At 48.4% G+C, this 8,689-nt stretch overlaps 1 protein-coding gene across 2 annotated transcripts in view; it reads right to left on the reverse strand.

Moving 5' to 3' along the window:
• HIVEP1 (HIVEP zinc finger 1) overlaps positions 1-243 on the reverse strand; it is a 133,473-nt gene extending 133,230 nt beyond the window's left edge. For both annotated transcript variants that reach the window (XR_010069930.1, XM_063325912.1), the window contains exon 1: positions 125-243. The gene's annotated coding sequence lies outside the window, so the exon portion shown is untranslated. The remainder of the gene's footprint in view (positions 1-124) is intronic.
• Positions 244-8,689: the final 8,446 nt, after the last annotated feature.

Raw genomic sequence — 8,689 nt, forward strand, 5'->3', positions numbered from 1 at the left:
GCCGGACACGCACACACGCAGGGAGCCGGGGCTGACGCGGAGATCCCGGAGGTTCCTCCCCGCCTGCCCGGCCGGGCTTCCCCCCCACAACACGCCCCCGCCGCGCCCCGTCGGGGACACTCACCGTGGCGCCGCGCATCCTGCCCGCCGCGGCGGTAACTTTTCATGCCGGGCGGCAGCGGCAGCAGCAGCAGCAGCAGCAGCCAGAGCCCCTCGGCCGCCGCCGCCGCCGCTGGAAGTGGGCGGGGGAGGAAATACGAGGAGGAGGCGCCTCGTCCTCTCCGCCGCGGCGCCCCTTTTTTGGCCCGGACGGCGGGGGTTTAGGCGGTGGGGGCCCGGCCGTGGCGTGGCCTGGCCTGGCCGCCGGGCTCCTGCATCAGCTGTGCGTGGGGTGTGTGTGGTCTGTGTCCCTCTGTCCGTCCGCGCCAACATCCCCCCCCCCCCAAAAAAAAAAAAAAAAAAAGGGAAGGGGGGGCCTGGGCTTTTTAGCACTGAGGAGGAAGTGGGGGGGGCCTTTTGTATTCTAATTGTTTAAAAAAAAATCCAAAGTCCGTGACAAAGAGGTGCTGGCAGCTTTTCGTGACCACTCGGGTTTTCCATCTTTTTTTTTTTTTTTTTTTTTTTTGGCGTTCAGAGGCAGCACGTGACGGGTTTAGCAAATAAACCCAATTAAATATTGCTGTCCTTCCGCCTCCCGTGTCTGCGCGCCCCTGGCAGCCCTTGTTGTCCTCAGCTGTGACCACCCTACCGCCTTCCCTTGTGAGTTTGGTGTCCACGCCAGACCCTGACCAGCGCCTGCCTTAAGAGAACGCGACCACCGTTTCCAGAGACACTGAGTTTTTCCGAGGGCCTTCTTTCAAGCCCCATTTAATCACGCCAGGTTTTCTTAAGACAGGCAAGTACTTTCACCCCCATTTCACATGGGAGAAACCAAGGCAGGAGGATGCAGAGTAGCTCAGTGCAGAGCTGTACACAGACACGAGACCGCTTCTGGCCACAGGCACCGTGTCTCTGGGCTATTTTTCCTCTTGACTTCACTTAAATTACCGTTTGAAAACATTTATGGCTTACAGTGGAGGCAGGTTCTCTGCTGTGGGTAACCTGTCCTGCCTCCTGCCTGGAGGCAACAGAAGTATTCACTACACAGAGGGCAAAAAGGCAGTGGACAACCTGCCTTCACCCTGCCTGGCTGCTCTGCAACTTGGCGGTTAGGGACAGAGACGGTATTCATCATAGAATTAGAGATTTATGAAAAACCAGACCCTCAAAGAGTATCTTCCAGGAGAAATGTTGTACTACTACCCCAGTTAGAGAAGAAAGCGATGACTTTTTTTTTTTTTGTTAGCAACTGTGCTTGTCTCCCCTTCTGGTTGTCAGACTTAGGGCTCTGACGTGCTGAAGAACAGAGTTGCCGTTAGCTTGAACGCATCGATAGGAATGTGATTAAGCTTAAATTGGTGTACCAAGGCTGACCAGTCACAAACCTGAGGTCGAGTGACCTCTGAAACGATGTCTAGACCTCGACTTGTTCTGGCCAGCTGCCCCAGCGAGCCTGTCCCACTGGCCTTTGCAATACATGGCATCTGGCTCTTTCTTCTCCTACTCATTGTCTGAAAGCTTCAGGTTGTTGTCATCAGGGAGGAAGCATTAGATGCTGGCCCTTCCTCACGAGATGTCTCAGAAAAGAGGATTTGCCGCAGCTGCTGCTGAAGGAAGTCCTAGGTCACCCAGCTCTTTGCCACGGACCTGAATAAGTTCAGAGTAGGAGCTCCAACATGCAGGTTGAAATGAAGGACGACAGCAAACCCCCTGGAGCCAGCGGGAAACTGTTCTTCTACTAAAAGTAGTCAAACTGCATCCCGCCCAGCAGCGTGAAAACGTGTTGCTCTCACCACATGGATATGCACAGGAATATAATAGGTGCCCTTACTCCACAAACGAGCACAAGTTACAAGAATGACTCAATGAGATGTCAGAGGAGACAGGTCCCCAGGGAGGCTTGGGGCACGTCAGATGGTGCCAGCTGATCCACCCTTGAACTTAAACCCAGCCATCTCAAAGTCAGTTTGGGTCAGAGGACAAAAACGCAGAACTGAAAGTCTGGCCCCGTGAGGTTATTCCCACGGCCGTCGGAAGAAGTGGACGAGGAGGCAGCTGTGAGCTGGCAACGCTCCTTAGCCTGCGCACCTCCAGCCAGCAGAGCTAAGGGCTGAAGAGCCACCTCCAGCCCAGCTCCGGGTTGCTCCAGCAGCTCCCCGACCTGCCCCAGCAAGTAGAAAATACAGTCCCGAGGGCAGCCTTGGGAAAGCTTGGAAGAGATGGCAATACCGGGCTGTTCATCCCAGGCAGAGCAGACCGCTTCGTCTTTTTCTGTGTTTTTCCATCAGCAAAAAGGAAGCGCATACCCACTCAGGGAAGTACTTTTCCCAAAGTACTGCGGATGATTGCTAGTAGGAGGCACATCGTAATCTTCTCAAACCTGCAAACGAGTGGAATTCTTTAAAAGTTCTCAGCAAGACCTAAAATGCCACATCAATATGCACACTGGAAAAAAAAATCCTTTGTGGCAGAATTTAGATACTTTTAAAATTTCACCTAAAAGGAGCCCTTTAAATGACTGTGTCTGTATCTGAACGGGGAAGATTATTAAGGCTTTTTTTTTCTTTCTAAAACTCCACTGCATTTTCAGGAGGACACCTATTTTTAAACATCCTCTAGATTTACGCTCAAAACCCCTACGCTCAGAAACTAGTATTCTGTAATGGCTCACAGGTATTTTATGTATAAGTATATACACATACACACATTAGGCTCTCAAGAAACCATGATACATTAGGTACTTTTAAATAATTCATTGTTAAGCACCCCATGATAAATCTCTAGTTGAACAGCATGTGATTTTGCTAGAACTCTTGGTATATATTGAATGTGAAGCACTGTGGCAAATTCAGCTATGCTGAGCATCAAATGTGAAAATTTTAAATTGTACATTACATCCTGACACGCAACCAAGAATCTTTGTTATTAAGGCTTCAGGGAATTTTTGAGGGAACTTCTGAAGTTCTGAAAAGAAAAAAAAAAAAACAAACCCAAAACCCAAGACTGAGCACTATTTCTCTATAGATGTTGAGACTTTCTCAGAGAAGGGAAATTCCATAAGTAGTCTGTATTGAATTAACATAAAGGTTTCGCTAAAAGAAACGCTATCTATTAGCTTGTGCTCTGAGGCTCCTCACTCGGCGCTATTCAGATGAAAGCCAGAGGATCTTGGCTTACCTGGCATAAGGAGCCGATGCTCAGAGCGTTTCCAGAGCTTGTCGCCCCTGCAGCAGGGCCGGAGAGATAGGGCAGCAACCGCTGCTGCCGGGGGAGGTCATTTTTTCCCCTCTTTTCTCCAGCCGTAGCTGTCACCCCAGATACTCGCAACTCTCCCTTGTCAGCAGCGGCCAGACGCTTCCCTGGAGGCAGGCAAAGATGACAGCAGGGACCTGGCCGTGCCCTGCTCCCCGCAGCCTGTTGCTCCCAGCAAGGAGATGGTCCTGGCTGGGACATTTTGTATGGCAGCGTCCTGTATCTCCTCGCCTGGCAGGATGTCCTAAAGGGAGACATCCCTTAGTCCCCTAAATCAAATCTCTTCCTTCGGATTTGGAGAAACTGGCATTATATAATGGAGACGTGTTCTATTCCAAAGAATTTTGGCCCAGCCTTACGTTTTACTTACACATATACACCGCAGTTCTGTGTGGTGGTCACTGGCATGGACCCCAGCGGCCAAGGGAAGGTGCACATCTGTCCAGCTTTAGGTTAAGCAAGTGATCTAGGGCACAATTTACTGACAGAGTGTCATCTTTTTCCCAGGCATTATCAACCAGACATTTCAATGAACTTCATGATCGCCGATGCCGTATCTAGTTATTTACACCATGTTCATCTTAATGATATCAGAGTGTCTCAGACAAGAATCCCTGTGTCTAAGATGCTGTGCTAAAAACTCTTTTGGTGACTATTTGTCCTCCTCCCTCCTTGGAAGAGCCCCAACTGCTGTGGTGCTCCCCCAGGGGTAAAGATGGAGGAGCTCTCTCCACAACAGCTCCTCCAGGCAGGGGAAGCAATCCTCACCCTACCTAAACCACCACCACAGCCTGACCTCAGCCTTCTTTCCTCCCAGCACACGAGACCTCACGTCTCTGGTCACAGGACAAGAGATCAGACAAGAGACCGGTCGCAGAGCGAAGCAGCTGCTGAGGAGAATGCCTTCTAGCAGAGTTCCTTCGAGGTCTCCTTTGGTTCTACAAGCTCTGGCGAGACTAGCGCCGTGCCCACACCACCTGCAGCATCCTCCCTGCAGAGACACTGGACGAGGCCAAGAGCAAGAGACTCATCCTCAGCACACTTTGCCGGCTGGCCGCCCTCCCTGCGCGTCCAAACCTCCCATGATGGCATGCCAAAGTCTAAGGAGAAAAAAAAAAAAAAAGGAAGAAATTAAACCCAAACTGGTTAAACCAGTGCTGCCTTTTTCTCCAAGAGGCAGCCCCAGTGGCTGGCATATGCTGTGCCCATGCCGCTGCTGCTGCCCTGCGCTGAGGAGCATGAGGAGCAGGCGCCATGTGATGAATGCCTTGTACTCAGCACACCACACGCCTGGCAGGGCTTTGTGGGACGTGACATCAAGCCCTTCTAGGAGGGAGGTGATTGCCACGCAGAACTGTGAGAGGTGGAGGATTCGGGAGAAGGCAAAGGCTCACCGGCAGCGCAGGATACGATCCCATTGGGGTTATATTAAAGGGCTGAGCCCAGCTCAGACTCCTTTCCTCCTCCCCAAGATGGAGCTCACCCAAGGCCCTGAGCACAGTCTTGTGTCCAAACACGAGGCAAGTTTGAGCTTGGGCCGGTGCTCTGAAGTTAGCGTAGATGTAGCCACGAAAAGCGAGTCCCAGACCTTTTGGCTTTCCACTGAAAATTGCTTCTGTCTTTTCAGAAAGAACAGTTTCTCTGCAGGCTCTGTGCTTTTACAGCCCTTTTGCTCCCTTGCACCCATTATTTTTACTCCTAACTGAGGTAGGCAGGCCTCTTGCTGTCTCTGAACTTTTTCATGAAGTTGCTCATATTTTCCACTGCATCTCCCCTTCACCTCAGCTCGCCAGATCACTCTGATCTTTCTTTCTCAGTAGCTCTAGGTTCTGAACTGTTCATTTAAATACGGTGTGGTTTGCCAGCATTTTTTTTTTTTTGCTAAGCCTTTTATTTTATCTGTTAAAGAAACAGAAGACACATGCATTTAACGCAAGTGCATCTTGCCAAGATGCTTTCAGTGGTATGCTTTTTCTTTAGATTCAACCATAAACACTTTAACATATCTGAATGATTAAAAAGCATTTCATCCCGTGCCTTCTTCCACAAGTATTTTTGCCATTCTGTGGCACTCTCGTTTGGTGTTTGCCACAGACATGCATGGGAGAGATCTTCTAAATATCACCTTCTGAGCACATTAAGTTAGCTTAGCAGCTCAAAGGTTGCAGGGTTAAAAGGAAATAAGCAAAACATCATTATTTTCTCTGGAAATGCTTTCCCTTGCCTCCCTCCCAGTACAGACATGAATATCAGAAATCCACAGAGAGGATTCGATTCTATTCTGTTCCCCATTCTATTGAAAAATCTCACACAAGTTAAAATTTCTTTGATTACTGGTATGTTTACTTTGCTAGGCATATTGCAGATCATTAGGCACAGATCAACAACAAAGCTTCAAGTTCCTTTAGCCTTGTTCCCCTGACTGTGCAGTGTCATACAAGTCTGTGGAATAATTACTAAATTGGCCAAGAATACAAAAATACAGCATCTTTCACACATTAAGGAAAGTCATAAAATCAAGAGGCTTCTGAGGTAGAATACAGCCGCAGCTAGCACGCGAAGAATGCCACATCTGTGATTCCCTGTACAAGGTTGTTTGCGAAACTACACGAGGGATGGAACGGAACGCGCTTGTTCCGTGGCCTTCCCTTGTGACGAATAGCAGATATGGGGACGAGATGGTACTACGGAACTGATAAGCAGCCTACACACTACCCAAGCCAACATTTCGTCAAATGTTGATGAAATGCTGTCCTTTGTGCGAACTTTGCTCACCACAATGTACCAAAACACACCTCCATCCCGGACGCTATCCGCCCCCGAGGTGTGAACACTCCTCCTTGAATACATTAATCATAATAAAAGTACGTATGACTAAAGTCACTCAAACTCCACTTTGAAGATAAAAAATAGTATAAAATAGCCCGAGAGAGAGGGGATGCCGGGGAAGACACCATCGTGAAGAATTCCGTCGCTGATTTCCGGGATCAGTCGACGGGCTGAGCCTTTCTTCCCCCCCATACGGACGCCTTTGGGTAAGACTTCGATTACACCGAGCGCTTTCTCGGGGACCTAGAAATTTCTCTAGAGAATCTCTACCCTACATTTATAGCCAGGCTGTATCGTTTATAATTTGTCACGCGTTTGTATACTTAACAATATCTTTATTTGCATGTGCTTTGCAGACAGTGTATTTATCACCGGCAATCCTAAAGAACCTGTATATCTGTTGCTTAAATAAACTGCACTGTTTGAGTAACTAGTCATTTCGCTTTCTCACTGAACGCGACCAAAACTCGAGAGAGGCCGTGCTGCTAGTTCAGGAGCATGACTAGACTGAAGGTGCAGTCCACTACTAGTGTATCCAAATCGTAATAGTTTAATACATATTAAACGCGATTGGACTGATCGTGCTGAATTGGGCATCACTCAGAATTTAAACCTAGCCGCACCTAGCCTCCCGCCTGGGTGAGGAGTGTTAGAACGCAAGGGGGTTTATCTTCTGCCAAAACCGCTTGGCCCCTTTTCACGCAACAAAGTCATATACGGAGTATTTGCAGTGGTGCTTCAAAAGCCAGACAGATAGCACCTCTTTTGTAAGCTGTGCTATTTCTGTCATTTAAAGATGTTCAGTCCTCCTTAAATCCAAATGTCTACAACAATAACTAGATGTATGGTTTTGTTTTGAATTATTTCAGTGCCTTTCTCTTAATAATCCTGCTATGTAATTTCCTCTCTTTGTGGAGTCCCCTGAAAAATCGTTTCCTCTAGCTGTGGCCAGCGATTCTGTTAATTCTTTTTAAACTAAGGCTAACAAGTGTCAGGCTCCAATGCCGAGGATGGTAGAAAATTTTCAAAACACACTTTAGCGAATGAATGCAAGTCGAAAACACGGCACTTGCAGTCTTGCAGCTGTCCCAAAATTTCACAATGCTGCCACTGTAGAAGCCATGGATCTCATTTTCCAAAATCCTATCACAGCAGCATGACTGCATCCTATACCCATTTTCACACATCAATAAACAATTACCCACGTAGCGTACAAGACAGAGGAAAACGAGGCGTAGGAGAGCAATGATGATATAAATAAAAGAGACCTGTTTCAAGGCTGGCTTCTCGCTGCAGAAAGGAGAGAAATATTTTGGGTTTGTTTTTTCATGGATCAGCCGAAGGCTGCTAGGTAGCCCAGGGAGCCGACATCCAGCCCTCTTTCCCACCTAGCTGGGCTCTTGCTCCAGGCTGGCTTGGAAGTCTCCTCTTGGGCTTCAGGTCCAGTTGCCTGTTGCAGACCTCTTCCAGAAAGTTGTGCTGTGGGCTCATCGCGTCCCAGCTGAAGCCCCTTTTCACCAACAAGGGATAAGACATTTCACAACTGACTATGTCTTCTGTTTAAACACTGTAATGTCTTGAAAGGCAACACCAAAATGTGGTCTAGGGTGCAACAGCCGGCCTCAAAGCTGTTTGTCTGTTGGCTTAAGAAATGGTACAACAGAAAAAGTACACTTTGTTTACTTCAAAGGTGAATCATTCCCCAGCCTTGTCTTTACAGCAAGTGTTAAGGCCTTTTCTACATCACAGAAATATTACATATATCTTATTTCAGTCAAACTGTGGAACAGCCATACTGGAGGATCAAATGTGCATACATTTGTGGGAGGAGAATCTGACACCGATGCACAATGAAGCTTGCAGGTAAGCTCATGGCAACGCAGGGAAAAGCAAAAGTTAAGACATCAGATCCTCCACTGGCTTAAATTGGCCTAGTTTCTCCAAGATATGTACATTATATCATTGCCATAGAAATCCTACAGAAGGAGCGGCTGGCCAGCCCATAAAACCACAAACACGGCACATGCTCACCTCTGAAAAATACCAAGTTTGGCACGGGTGACAGGAGCCCAGGTCAATAGTGGACCAGAAGAAATCCAGCTCGGAGGCCAGACCTGCTGAGATAGAGACCCAGCCATGGGAGGGAGACGCTGGGGGTGGAGGTAGGAGAGGAACTGGCAAAGAACAGCTCATCTCCCTAAAGGCTTCGGGCACCAGTGTGCAGAGACGGGGAAGAGTATGCAGCACAGCTGTGGATCCCTCTCTAGGGAGGTATTTCCCTCATGGAGTAATTTTTCCTGTGTCTATCTTCAGGAAAGAATTTGCGTGTCTGTTAAGTCCCGCTAATGCCAGCGAGCGCGCCCGCAGAAAGCCACAGCATATGCTTGAGGGTTTCTCATATCAAGTTTTACAGGCACTGTTTAAGCACGCGAGTTATCCCCTTGGCTTAGTGGGACCCCTCGTGCCTCGAGCCCCTGATGATCTTGCCATAGCCTCAGCAGTAAACTTC

Source organism: Chroicocephalus ridibundus, chromosome 2, assembly GCF_963924245.1.
Source record: "Chroicocephalus ridibundus chromosome 2, bChrRid1.1, whole genome shotgun sequence".
NCBI classification, from domain to species: Eukaryota; Metazoa; Chordata; class Aves; order Charadriiformes; family Laridae; genus Chroicocephalus; species Chroicocephalus ridibundus.